A 12,663-nucleotide genomic window follows, 5' to 3' on the forward strand; every position below is an offset into this window, starting at 1 on the left:
ATTGAATTGAATTGAATTAATAGTCTATGTATTCACTGGCCCCTTTCACATATTATATATGCTATAAATATAATGCAATAGCAAGCTAAAGCTTCTAGAAGCATCACTTTTTTGCTGAAAATGGCAAGTATTACTCTTTATTGCGAATTAAGGAATTCCATATAATGTTATTAATGGAGCAACGCCCATGCAAGCTAAGTTCAAAAAGGGCAGTCCTACTATGAGCTGCACTGCTAACACACGACATGCCTCACTCTCCATAATCAGAAAACAAACTCATCCTTCCAATCTGGTGGTCTATTTAGGCAGAATTTCCCAGCTCTCCCTTTTGCTCTGTCAACGCCACTGCTGCCCTGCATCAGTATTGCTGCCTGTCATTCTGTAAGCCCCACCACCACCCCAGCATCCACCCATAGGCTCCAGCTAGGGGGTTTAAGGTATTTGCTCATCACTTCCCAATATCTCTATGTAAACAAATCTGCTGGGAGTGATGAGGTTGCAGCCAAAATCTGTGTCTAATAAACATTTCAAATGTAAGTTGTCTGACTACAATGAATAAATGGCATAATGAAGCAGACTACTCCAAAAGTAAAGAGAGAGAGAGAGAAAGAGTGCACAAAATTTTACTTCATTTCATTAAGTTTTTTTTTGTCAAATTAGAAAAAAGCAGCAGGTAAAAGTAGAAGGCTCAGAGAAGACAACCCAGACAACTGACAGAGCGTAAGGTATTGGTGGGCTCTTGCCAATTTAGAGATAGGGCTCGCTTAAGGGGTGCTTTTTAGAGCAAAGCCTGTCTTTGAACGCATTTGTTTAAACAATTTGTCAGCAAAAATTCCCATCTGTATTTCTGTCATATTTAGGGTTTAACCCATACTGTATGTTAATTATAATGCAGCAGCTTTTTAGTTTTCTTTTCTTCAGTGGCTTAGCACATTTTTACATAATCTAACCTGTTAATTTTAAATGGGTTTTAGCAACTAAGTCATTTTAATTCAGTATTCTAGTAATGTGTGTGGGCATGTGTGTGAGTATGTGTGAAAGAGAGTGAGCTATGGATAATTTGGACCATCTGCATTCACACAATTGGAAAATTTAAGCGTCTTCTTAATTAGGTGTTTTCAGTGCAGTCAATTGTGAGCTGAAATGTTGGATCTGCTTGGCTGTCCATCCCCAGTTTAGCTGCAATATGTTTTAGACAGCACTGACAGCTTGTTATCCCATCAGTTCCTATCTAATCTCACAGCTCACTTCTTATCAGTGTGAAATCTTGCTGTATTTAATCCTTCATACCTGACTACATTTTCAGCAAGAGATACAGCACGATGGACATGATTTTGCATTTTCATGTAGGATTTAATTTTTGCTTTACTTCAAATGAAAATTTAAATTCAGTGCTCCAAGGGTGACTTATTCCAAGCAACTGTATTTTAAATATTAAATAAAATCATATATACATTTATATACAAGCATTTTACATCAAGAATATATATTATATCAAGTCTGTATTTTGAAACGTGGTGGTGATGCTTTTGTTTACATTTAGATCTAAAGATTGTGCCTTTTAAAATGCCACTTATCTGTTATTCTCTACCATTTTCCTCTTGATTGAAATGCTTTTTTCTACTTTTTCTTTGAAAAGCTACAGAAGGTTATTTTAAATATAGACGACCCCTGGTTATTGTCTCTGTAATTAAAGGGTATTATACTGTCTAGACATACATTCTTCTATGTAACATTAAATCTCCTTCAAAGCAAAGGATCAAAACAAAGACTGAATGCTGGACAGTACTCTTAAGTGAATGAAAGTGATTCACAGAGTCACTATACCTGTGCATTAGTCTGATGATACCAAGCCATTACCTGTAATCAGACCTGAGTCAGTAGACGACTGTGGTTTGCAGTCTGAACCAGAAATGCCTCCAATACAGGTGATACCGATTGAAAGAGCAGGAGGCTGTGGTGACGGTGATTTTCTTCATTTAGCCACTTGTCATTGTAGTGTGCATTAATTAATGACTATAAAGATCAGTATTAATGTAAAGAAAAGATGATTTGTGAAGTAATCATCCATATTTTTTAATGCTCTATCCTCTGTGTGAGTCATAGCCATCAGCCATCAGTTCACACTATTACATATTCTCTAAAGGTCAACCCAAATGGAGAGCTTTGTGTCTTGTTTTTGATTCAAATGTATCGACCGACTGCGAAACACACGCAAGACTTATGTTGACTTATGTTCAATAAAACATCATTTCTACAGACAACTGTTTGAATCTTCACACACATATCTGGAGTGCTTGCTTGTGTGTGTAGCCTGTATGTACAAATTAAAGTATTGGTCTGAGTATAAAGAAAATGTGGCAAACTTACATCAGAATCAGGCACCACTGTCACGTCTGTTCAGTTGTATTCAAGAGGTTTGACCTTCTGTTCAAAGATTTAACAAATGGCTCAGTAGAGCTCACAGCCTGACAGCATACGAGCGTCCAATGAACCATGATGCATATTTAACAGGATCCACCAGCCTGCAACAGCTCCGCTATAAACTACACTCTCATCGAACCATTCAGTCACTCTCAGCTGCAGGTCCGAGTGTACAGACAGCCTTGATTATACGCACCATTGGACAATCCACAGCACATCAGACACTGCTACTAATGATAATGAAGGACGAAGCTCTCCCTTTTCAAGAACCTTGCCGATTAGTCTTTAACTCGCGAGCACTCTTGTCACAATATATTTCTTCAGATCTTTTTTTTTAGAATACATGATTATTCACTTTCAAGTCTTCACAAGCCTCATGCAGTTGTTATGATTGTCATCCCTGCATAAAAGTAAAGTAGAAGATTAGGCCACTGTGTGATTGAAAAGAAAGACTGTGAGCTACTGAACAGAGCTGAACTTTTAAAGGCCGTCTCCAAAAAGAAGCACTCAACAATCAGACTGGGTCACTGTGGGGCACTGTTACATGTTTGCCATCTGACATATTAATAAGAGTGATGAGAATAGTTTTGTAAAGTGTAAAGTGAATATTGCCCTGGACAGTGTGCACTGTTTTGAGCTTTAATTTACTGTAGTGTTGCTCTAGTTGCCAAGACTACAGGAGTTATGCAAAGAAATAAGAATGCATGATGAAAAGTTTTAAGCAAAAACAGTCATCTCAAGATGGGAAATTAAAACACTGACTTTAACCATAGACCGTGCATTACATTTATATCCATTTATAGAGTCTCCTTTAATTTATTTAGAGACTCCACTTTCTACATTCTCAGTCTGCAAAGACAAAGTCAAAACGCTGCTAAGTGAAAGCAACACAGGCTGCTTAGCTGTCTTGGTCCAACATTTTAATGTACCATTACGCTTGTACTTTTTGTAAGGTAATCTTTATCCCATCTTTCTGGTTGGAAATTATACAACAGATAAATATTTTAAGTGCACGATTACAGTGTGGCCAGGAGCTGGAGGGGATTATGGTTGTCATTCTAGAGAAACAACATACACCATAAATGTTAACAGCCTTGACATTTGCATGTAAGTGTCAGGGTTTGTTAGGGTATCTGTTTTTGAACGAAGTACCAGGCATGTTCACTTCCTTATTTATTTTAGTTATAATTCACTTATTTTAGCAATGCTGTTCACTAAGTGGTTACAAAGTGCGTGCAGAAAATAAAACTGTAAAAGCTACTTTAGCAAGCCATGGGTCCATCGTTTACAGTATAAATAAGATGTTGACACTCACCACTTTATTACTAACAGTAGGCATAAATGTTTTTGAACTCTTTCTTATATGTGCACTAAACTCAATCTTTTGAAGGCTTTAAAAATTATAGGTGAAAAACAATGGGAGACATTTTTTCTTTCAAGTATTGCTGCAGCAAAGAGGCTTTTCAGATCATGCCATACATCCAGAGTACGATTTTTGTCGAAAAGAAGAAGAAACTTTCAAAGTCAATCAATTTCAAGATCTGCTTTACAGCCTACCAGACACTTACCTAGGAAACCGCCATCCCTCTGATTAGTGGAAAATCCACTCTACTTCCTGAACCACAGTCACCCCTAACAACAGCGCATCTCTAACTGGCTTAGCTTTGTCCAACCATTTGTGCATTCTAGCACAATTGTCTCATTAACTCACAGTGCACCCCTCGTATATTAATTCTGGATAGAATCAATCCCATACACAGATCATGCAATCATTAAATACTGTATCATAGTCAGGGAAGTAGATAAGATCTTTAGGTGGGGACCTTGATAAGGACAATCAATTATGAAAATGTCATGTCTATCAAAGACATTGGCACTATTGAGAAATGTCATAATATAAAATGCTGCCCTCAGAAACCATCATTCAACCATCGTCATTGTTGCTTAATGGGGGACCTTGCCTGTATTGGCACTGACCCTGAGCACATTAAGCCCCATGGACTGATCCACTTCAGTTAATTAATTGCCGTTGATGGTAATTCCTTCTGCTGTGTCACTACAGAAGCACTTCATGTTGATATGGTGAGCAGGCCATGCTCATTAAAACTATGAACTGAACAATATGGCAATGTGCGATTGGCCACATTGATGTTTAGAGCATTGTAACAGTCTATCACTGATGTTTCAGTGGCGTCATTCTTCAGTAGTAAACATATAAAGTTGTGGTATCATCATTGGTCTGTGGGTCTTGGGTAGCCTGATAATTGCCATTGAGATGTAGGTAGCAATTCAGAGGTCTGGAACCAGGCCAGGACTTAGGTGGGCTTCACACCAATGTAAAAAGTATCATGAAGGCCCTGGTATGACTCAAATGAACTGGATTGTACGACATGTTCTCGATCCACATCTTAAGTGTTAACACCTATTATGGCAAAAGGTGAGACGCAATACTGTAATTGTACAAATGGGGACAAACTTTCCTTGAAGGCATGTCACTGGCATTTATGGTGTTACAGTGGGCTGATAAGTTGTGTAAAGATTTTAAAAAATACAGTCAAACCAGCATTTAAAATCAATCACCACAATTTATTTGTTCAAACAGAAATAAAACAAAAACATGATCAATAGGAAACCGTCTTGAGAGTGCTGACCTTTGACAGAACAGAGAACCAGAGTCCAAAATGAAGAAAGCTACTGTAGTTACAGTGGGTGTCCTATAACAGCATCACCCACAGTTATAGGACTGCTCCACAAAAGAGGAATGGTTGGAGGAATGGACAGTTATGAGACAGAAACCTAAGGTACAAACACTCTTTTGAATAAACTGTGTTAACTTTTTGTTCCATTAATAACAGCCAAGCTCCAACATGGAGACATTTTTTTCTTCAAAGTGAACTGACCAAAAAGTTACAAAAATATTCTGACGCAGGCTCCTTTTCTCACATCGGTAGGGTGTGGGTGGAGGATCTTTCAGATGCTGTTAGATGATCAAACTTGCACTTTGTATGAAGCACACTGAGGTCCTTATACTCAAGTGTACATGCAAATGCACATTTCATTAACTTACACACCCTTTTTGAACAAAATATACTAACTTTGAAACTTCTCCAGGCTTAAGTGGAACTTTTTAATAAGGCGTGAAACAAATCTGCCGAAGTCACCTTGTGACATGTAAATAGTGAGGGGGGAAAATAGAGCCTGCTCATACACCTCCCTTCTCTACCTCCATGCTCTTTTATCCATCTGGTGTTGTGGCAAGCCATCTCAGCTGCATGAGCTACTTCTTTCAACCCCCAGCAGCCTTTCATCTTGCCTGGAAAAGTGAGTGCTCCCATGTTTATCCCTGATCCAAGGAGTATGAAGAGTCAGGGTACAGCACAGGGTATAAGGGGAGGAGGATGCACAGTGGCAAACAAAGAGTTGGGTAGATCTGAAGGCAGTCTTTAACTGACAAAGGCCCCAGCTTACCGCATATCTGTGACATTAAGGATTAGCGACTGAGAGACAGTGCTCTCTCTGCCTGCACTTGTTAATCTCCCCCCTCCCAACATCACTCACTCAACCTCATTCTCTCTGTGTCCCTCTCTCTCGCCAGACGCTTCCTCTGCCCCAACTTTAATTAGTTTTAGCGCGGATTGAAGGAAAAGTTGGTGCTCTCTTCAGGTGATAAAACAGTAACTGCCACTGAGCTTAGTCAGGGTTAACAGAGTTGAGGTCAAGTGTGGACTCCTGGGACTTTTGATCAGACTGCAGAGAAAAGGACTGAGGAGGGAACCGGAGGCCAAGAGAAAATGTGGATGAAGACAGACTGAAATTGGTTGTCTTCCATTTATGTCTGTATCATTTTGTAGTTATGGGATACATGCATTAACTCAAGGCGCCTAGCACACGTTTATGTTAGTTTTGCTGGTAAACTAGAAATTGAGGCTAAAAATATACCCCTTGCATGCTTTAAACAAAGTAATTGTTATGTTTTTATACTACAAAATATGTTTTAACTTACTGATTCATTTCAAAGGTCCTGCTCAACAAGATGACTAATGGTTTTGTGATGAAATAGCCATCTGGACATGGCTCCCTATTCATTAATTATGCAAAGGAGTGCTAATCAGAAATAATGTGCTTCTTAATTACTGTCCCAACAACAAAGCTAGCACAGGCGACCAGAATCAGCCTGGCACCTGGACATTTCACCACATGCAGTTTGCATGAACATACTGCAAATTGACATAATGAGGTTGACAAACTGCCAGCGATTAATGAATGGCACTGAAAATTGAGTTAATTGTCTCACAGGTGTCCTGAGGGTGCTGCATTTTATCTTATCAAGGTGTCACTTTCTTAGTCAAAACTGGCATGATCGTGTGCATCCCCTTTTAAATGGTACCCCATGCAGTGCAGCCAGCTAGGAAGGTACAATCACATGTAACTTTTGAGGCTTTTTTTCTAGTCTTAATTAATAAGGGCACACATGGTTGTAGCTTACCATGCTTTGCATTCATAGAGAATTGTACATTGTTAGTACAAAAGTTAATTAGTACTTAGTACCCACTACTCAACTGGAAACAATTAATTTGCTTCACTATGTAGCATACTTTATAAGGAACCCTCTGAAATAAAGATTATGTTCCTTCTTGTCACCCTACAAGAATATGAGAGATTGGCAAATGAACCAAACTTGTCAACTATAACCAATAAAATTGTGCATATGACTTTACATAAGTATATTATTATATATATCTATATAGGCTAAAAGTTCATAAATACATTTGCAGTGCATGCACAAATGCAAACACATCTACAGGATCTTTAAACATAGGAAAAACTAAGTATTAGCAATGCTGTCTAACAGAGATGACCTAATTATGTAGATGCCTCAGTAATTAGACCAGAAACAGCTAAGCTTTATTGTAGTATAGTACATATTATACATGCATTTCTTAGTTTCAACATGTGTTTTATTCATCCCACTTAGGACATGCCACAATGACACATTACGGTAACACTAAATAGCACCTGATGAACTTCAATTAATTACGTTTCATGTTTTAAATCATAGCCCTGAGTGTGGGTAGGTTGTTTTTCTGTTGATAGTATTAGAGCAATTACAACAGTGGACACTCTTGTAGTTTCCCTCTGGAGGCCTGGGCAGCCAAGTGCTACTGTCTCATGGAGTGGACGAGTTAATCCTCCAAATACTGGCTGAAGACAAACCTAAGTGGATTTGAATTCACAGTGGACTTAAAGGAAGTTAACTCAAAAAGACACACAAATGCTAAGAAGGCAAGTATTTCAACAAGTAGTCAAGCTATAAAAAACTGTTTCATAACACTAGATGAGACTATAAAAAGAAGCATTTTTTGTATTATTGGTAAATCACTGTTAACCAATACCCTTTGATAGCCTTTATTTACACTTTTTTTATAATGATTTATTGCTAGCCAACAAATCATGTTCACTTGTAGCTAGTGATGATGTAGTGTATGTAGGTTTAGAAGTAGGTTTCATTTGCTTCCCTCTCTCATAAATGCAATTTCCCAAAGTATTAACCTGCAGTGGCTGGTTTCGCACTTCTTATTCAAATTTTCAATAAAAAGTATTAGTTTGATTGCAATATTTTGAGTAACTGTGATATTTACAAAGTGAATGTCAAGTCTTGACATGTCACTAAACAGAAAGAGGCTATTTAAGTGCAACGAGTTACTGACCATTTCTATTCAGCTGAATAGACAGATACAAATTGTCAATGCCAGGCCTGGTCTGGGCTGTATACATTAGCATTGTTCCATGAGGGCTGGTTATGAGCTTCTGTAGACTTGAGACAGTCGGTTGGATTGATGATGCTTTTAGTAGCTTAAACAACAATGTCTTGTGTGGTTATTCAGGCACCACCAGACCACCTATAAACATGCTGTTTAAAGTAAAACACTGCTGATTGCTACTAAGGGAGCATTAGTGCAGTGTGCAGTGTAATTATTTTATCCATTACACTGTCTTAGCTTCTGCATAAAACCCATGGCCAGAAGGAAATAATTGATATTCTTTTTAAACGCAGTATAGAAACAAATAGCTCGCTTTTTCTTTGATAACAAGTATTTATTTATTTTAGGTTATGAGTATTGTAGATCTCACATCTAATAAATGTTTATGGTAAAGAATCCAGCTTGTGAGACTTCAAAGACAATATATGGTTTTTTTTCTATTCAGGGACAAAGCCAAACTATCAATCTGTGTCCCACTGCCAGTGCACACCTAATTGAGTGTCACTTTGAATATCACAGCCTGCTATCTGCTTATAAGAAAACTCCTAGACAAGGAGGGAGTGCAGAATGGGGTGTCATTGTACTCCTGAATCATGCTCATCATCAATCTTGATTTTAGTGCTTAAGAGGAGATGAATGGAGACACTGGCAGTGTCCTCAGGGCCCCTCATCAGCCCCCCTTTATGGTAAATAATCTCAGTGTTAAATCCTTTACATTGTGTTTGGATTAGATCTACCAAGACCAGTAATAAATTTGCAATAGAGGATCAAGATTGACATGAAATAGTTGGGTAAACACAGATGTTTTCACTGATACTAATTAAAGTTCTGTTCTATTGAGTGTAGCAGAGCCTTTCCAGTGATCCAACATGCTCAATAGCAGCACCCTTACTCTGTAGGGTAAATACAGGTGTTACCAATGTCAAAATGGCTGTTGTGAAAAAGGTCTATAGCCTGTGTTGTTTCACTTGGGCTACATTAACATGCTATTGTCTTTCTGTGGATGCATTAACATTCACACACTGCTCTCACATCATTGTTGATTTCTGATCCAAATTAAGTATATTCATATCCATATATTAATATCCCTGCACTAAAGAACTCTGCACCAGAGACTGGTCTTGTCATAGTTTGGGGTTTTCGTTTTGTTATTTCCTGTTTGATTTTTTTTATACTCACCTCTTTTCTTATGTCAGTAACTTCTCTTTCTGTCTTTGTCTGTTTTCCCTCCTGTTTTGATCGTCTGCCCCGCCCTGATTAGCTTCACCTGTGTGTAATTATCCTCCCCCTCATTTCTGTATTTGTGTTCCTTTGTCTTACTGCCACGTGGAGATGTCGGAACCGGAAATTGAGTCAGAGCAGGGGTCCGAGAGCGAAATTGGAAACAGAGGGGATTTGAAAATAGAAAGGAAAGGAAGAAGAATAGTTTATGAAGCGATCCCAGTCAAACATTGAAGAAAGAGGAAATGTGGCCTGTCGAGATGGTAGTGGTGATACAAGTAGATGGCATTTTCAAGAACCCACATGAGGTGTAACATCGGTCAAAAATATATTCATAGGTATGTAATAAATAACTCAACATCAAAATACATACTGTATCCACAGAGATATGTTAACATCCAAAAAACTAAATTCCAACTTTATTTATGTAAATGTTCGAGTACTCATGTTAGCACTGTTAATTACTTGAATAATTATTTTCATTATTATTATAAAAATATTTAATATTTTTCTTACTGAGTACATGTTTGATAAAAAAAAAATCATTATTTTTTGGGAATTTGTCTGAAAAGCTTTCAGTTCTTATTAATTGAAAGTTCCCTCATGGAAAAAGCAGGGAAATTGATGGTTGAAAGCTCTCCAGCATGTGCTTATACATATTTATCCAACACAGTGTGTTGCCAGATGATGTTGTGGAGTAATCCAACAAATTCATTGCACCACAATCTGTTTTTGCTGGAGTCCTCTGTGGTCGTACCTCCTAATATACCAAAGCAGTGGTCTCATTGAAATGAATGAGGAGCTTGCAGTTTGCTGCAGTGTCATCTAAACACTGAATTTTTGAACTGAATAATTTTGCCTCCTCAAGCGGATCCTCTACTTACGATGATTCCATTGGAATGAATTGATTTCCCTGTTAAATTCAAAACTCCAGCCTCTGTGTATCCATGTGTACATGTAAAGCAGAACGTTTGGGACATGGATAAACTTAAAAATGTTGCATAACCTTTGTTGCTTTGTGTAATAAGCATGCATCTGAAACAGCAACAACCCCGCCCGTTCCCATACCGACGTTTTGTCAAACCCCCTTGGTGTCTTATACACGCACACCAAGATGTATCTGGCAGGCAGAAAGCTTTAGGAAGTCAAGTTTTATAGTATAAAGATCAACAAAGTCTGCACAGGGAGGAAATAGGGTGGATGGATGGTCAAACAAACACAGGACTTTCACCCAAGAGACCGGGGATTGTGTCCAGTGTGAAACAAAAAGTCAGATGTCTTACTTAAAGGTTTAAGTTAAATAACATTGTATATGATGTCACATAACATACTTATTTTAACCCAAACCATGAATCAATTAAAACCAATAGTTCTGGCACCTAAACCTAACCGAACTGCAACAGTTTCAAAATGTTAACCACATGTTACAAAGGCGTCTCATACAGACACTGAAGGGTACCGTGCGCTTCTGTATGAGACGCAGAGGGGTGTCACAAAGCAGCTTCGGTATTTGACGACCTGGGATTGGAGCGTGTTGGACTATCAGTGTGTTTACATTTGGTTATCTGTTAGGGTGTGTGCCAGAAAGGTGGTCAATAAAAGTGAAGAAATAGGTATTAGTACTAGTTAGTATTACTATTGTTTGTGTTTTATAAGTTACTACCACCAAAGAAAAAATAAGTTCACTACACATGCTCAGAATGTTCTTTTCTGGTATTTGATGTTATCGTTGATGACTTTAATAAACGGAGGAGGAAAATATCTAAACAGATATTGTTTAAGAAGACCTGAGTCCACACACCTCTAAAGTCAACACAGCATAGCAAGGTTTAACTTCTTTTGTGAACCATTTACTTTCCGGTTATCTTCTCTAGCCTTGTGGTATTTCGTAACTCTTCCATAACAATAAACCAAGAGAGCCCCTTCATGGACAAAACATTGACACATTCCAACAGAAGAGTCCATAAACATTACTCCACCTATGTCACTGAGGCTACATAAACTTCAGCATCTTGGTTATATCTCTTTTTCTAGGTTGAAGTTTTGACATATTCAGGGCTGGAAAAGCATAGCTGTAAGTAATCACATTAAAAATTAGCTACATACCATTCTCAGAAGTGGGTTAGGGCTAACCACATGTGAGAGGATACTTTTGACATTATGCATATTAAAGCCCTATCTCTTAAGCCATCGGCCACTTAGTCACAGGAACGAGTGACCTCCATCAGTCTCACCCACACACACACATGCAGACTTTTGATAACATCTGATTAGCTTAAAAGTGCCTCCCACTTTGCCTGTAATTAATTCGACAGCACTTGGGGGGGAAGTATTCCTGTTAAAGCCAAATCTTCTGCACCATTTAACCGGATAATGGCAGAGATTTTTATGATGTTTTTATTAAAGGGCGACCTTGGCTTTCAAGGTGTTGGCAGCTGCCATAGTGAGCTGAGACAGGGAGTGACCAAATAACGGGTGGTGTCAACTTCATTTTGATGGAGCTGATGATTCAGAAAAGTCACCTCACTTCATTAAGTCTGAGTCGCACAAAAAATAAACATACGCACAACAAACAGTACCCCTGGGAACTACTCTGCCTTATACAGTATCATGAATACCAGACTTTTAAAGGGTTTGAGCTTTAAATCATACAAATCAGGACAAGGGCACACATTTAAGTGGTTGTACACAACAAGTGATGGAAGGAATGAAAAAAGGGAGCTTGAGAGGGGAGTTCAAACTCTGCTAACATTCACACCTCCACACACCTGCCCATCACTGGGTCTGTTCAGATGCTGTTAAACGATCTGACAGCGACTTTATTTGAAGCATACTGAGGCTTTTACAAGACAGACTGTTTGGCCCCAATTACACTTGTTCTTTCAAGGGTCTGTTTTGTCCAGATGCAATTATAAAACAATTTAATTTTCACGTATGTATGAATCTTTGTTGGCAAGCTCACAAATCTGATTGGAATATGTCTCTTTTCCCAGGTTACATGCAAATCAGGGTTGACCCTCCTAAACTCCAGTAATGCTGCTTTCATGTCTATAATTAAATCGTACTTACAACTAACTAAAAACTCTGACTTTTCTGAAAGCTGTGAGTCAAGTCCAAAATGTTGTATAAATAATGGAAATTATATTTTTACAATGTTTATGCACACAGTTTTTAATTCTCACTTGGTCAACTCTGTAATGTCACAACATTCTTAAAATGTTCAATGAACGCTCCCAAGTATCCCATTACACATGGC

This window comes from Morone saxatilis, unplaced genomic scaffold (assembly GCF_004916995.1).
Source record: "Morone saxatilis isolate NCDOM2014 unplaced genomic scaffold, NCSU_SB_2.0 Contig5, whole genome shotgun sequence".
In the NCBI taxonomy this organism is placed as follows: Eukaryota; Metazoa; Chordata; class Actinopteri; family Moronidae; genus Morone; species Morone saxatilis.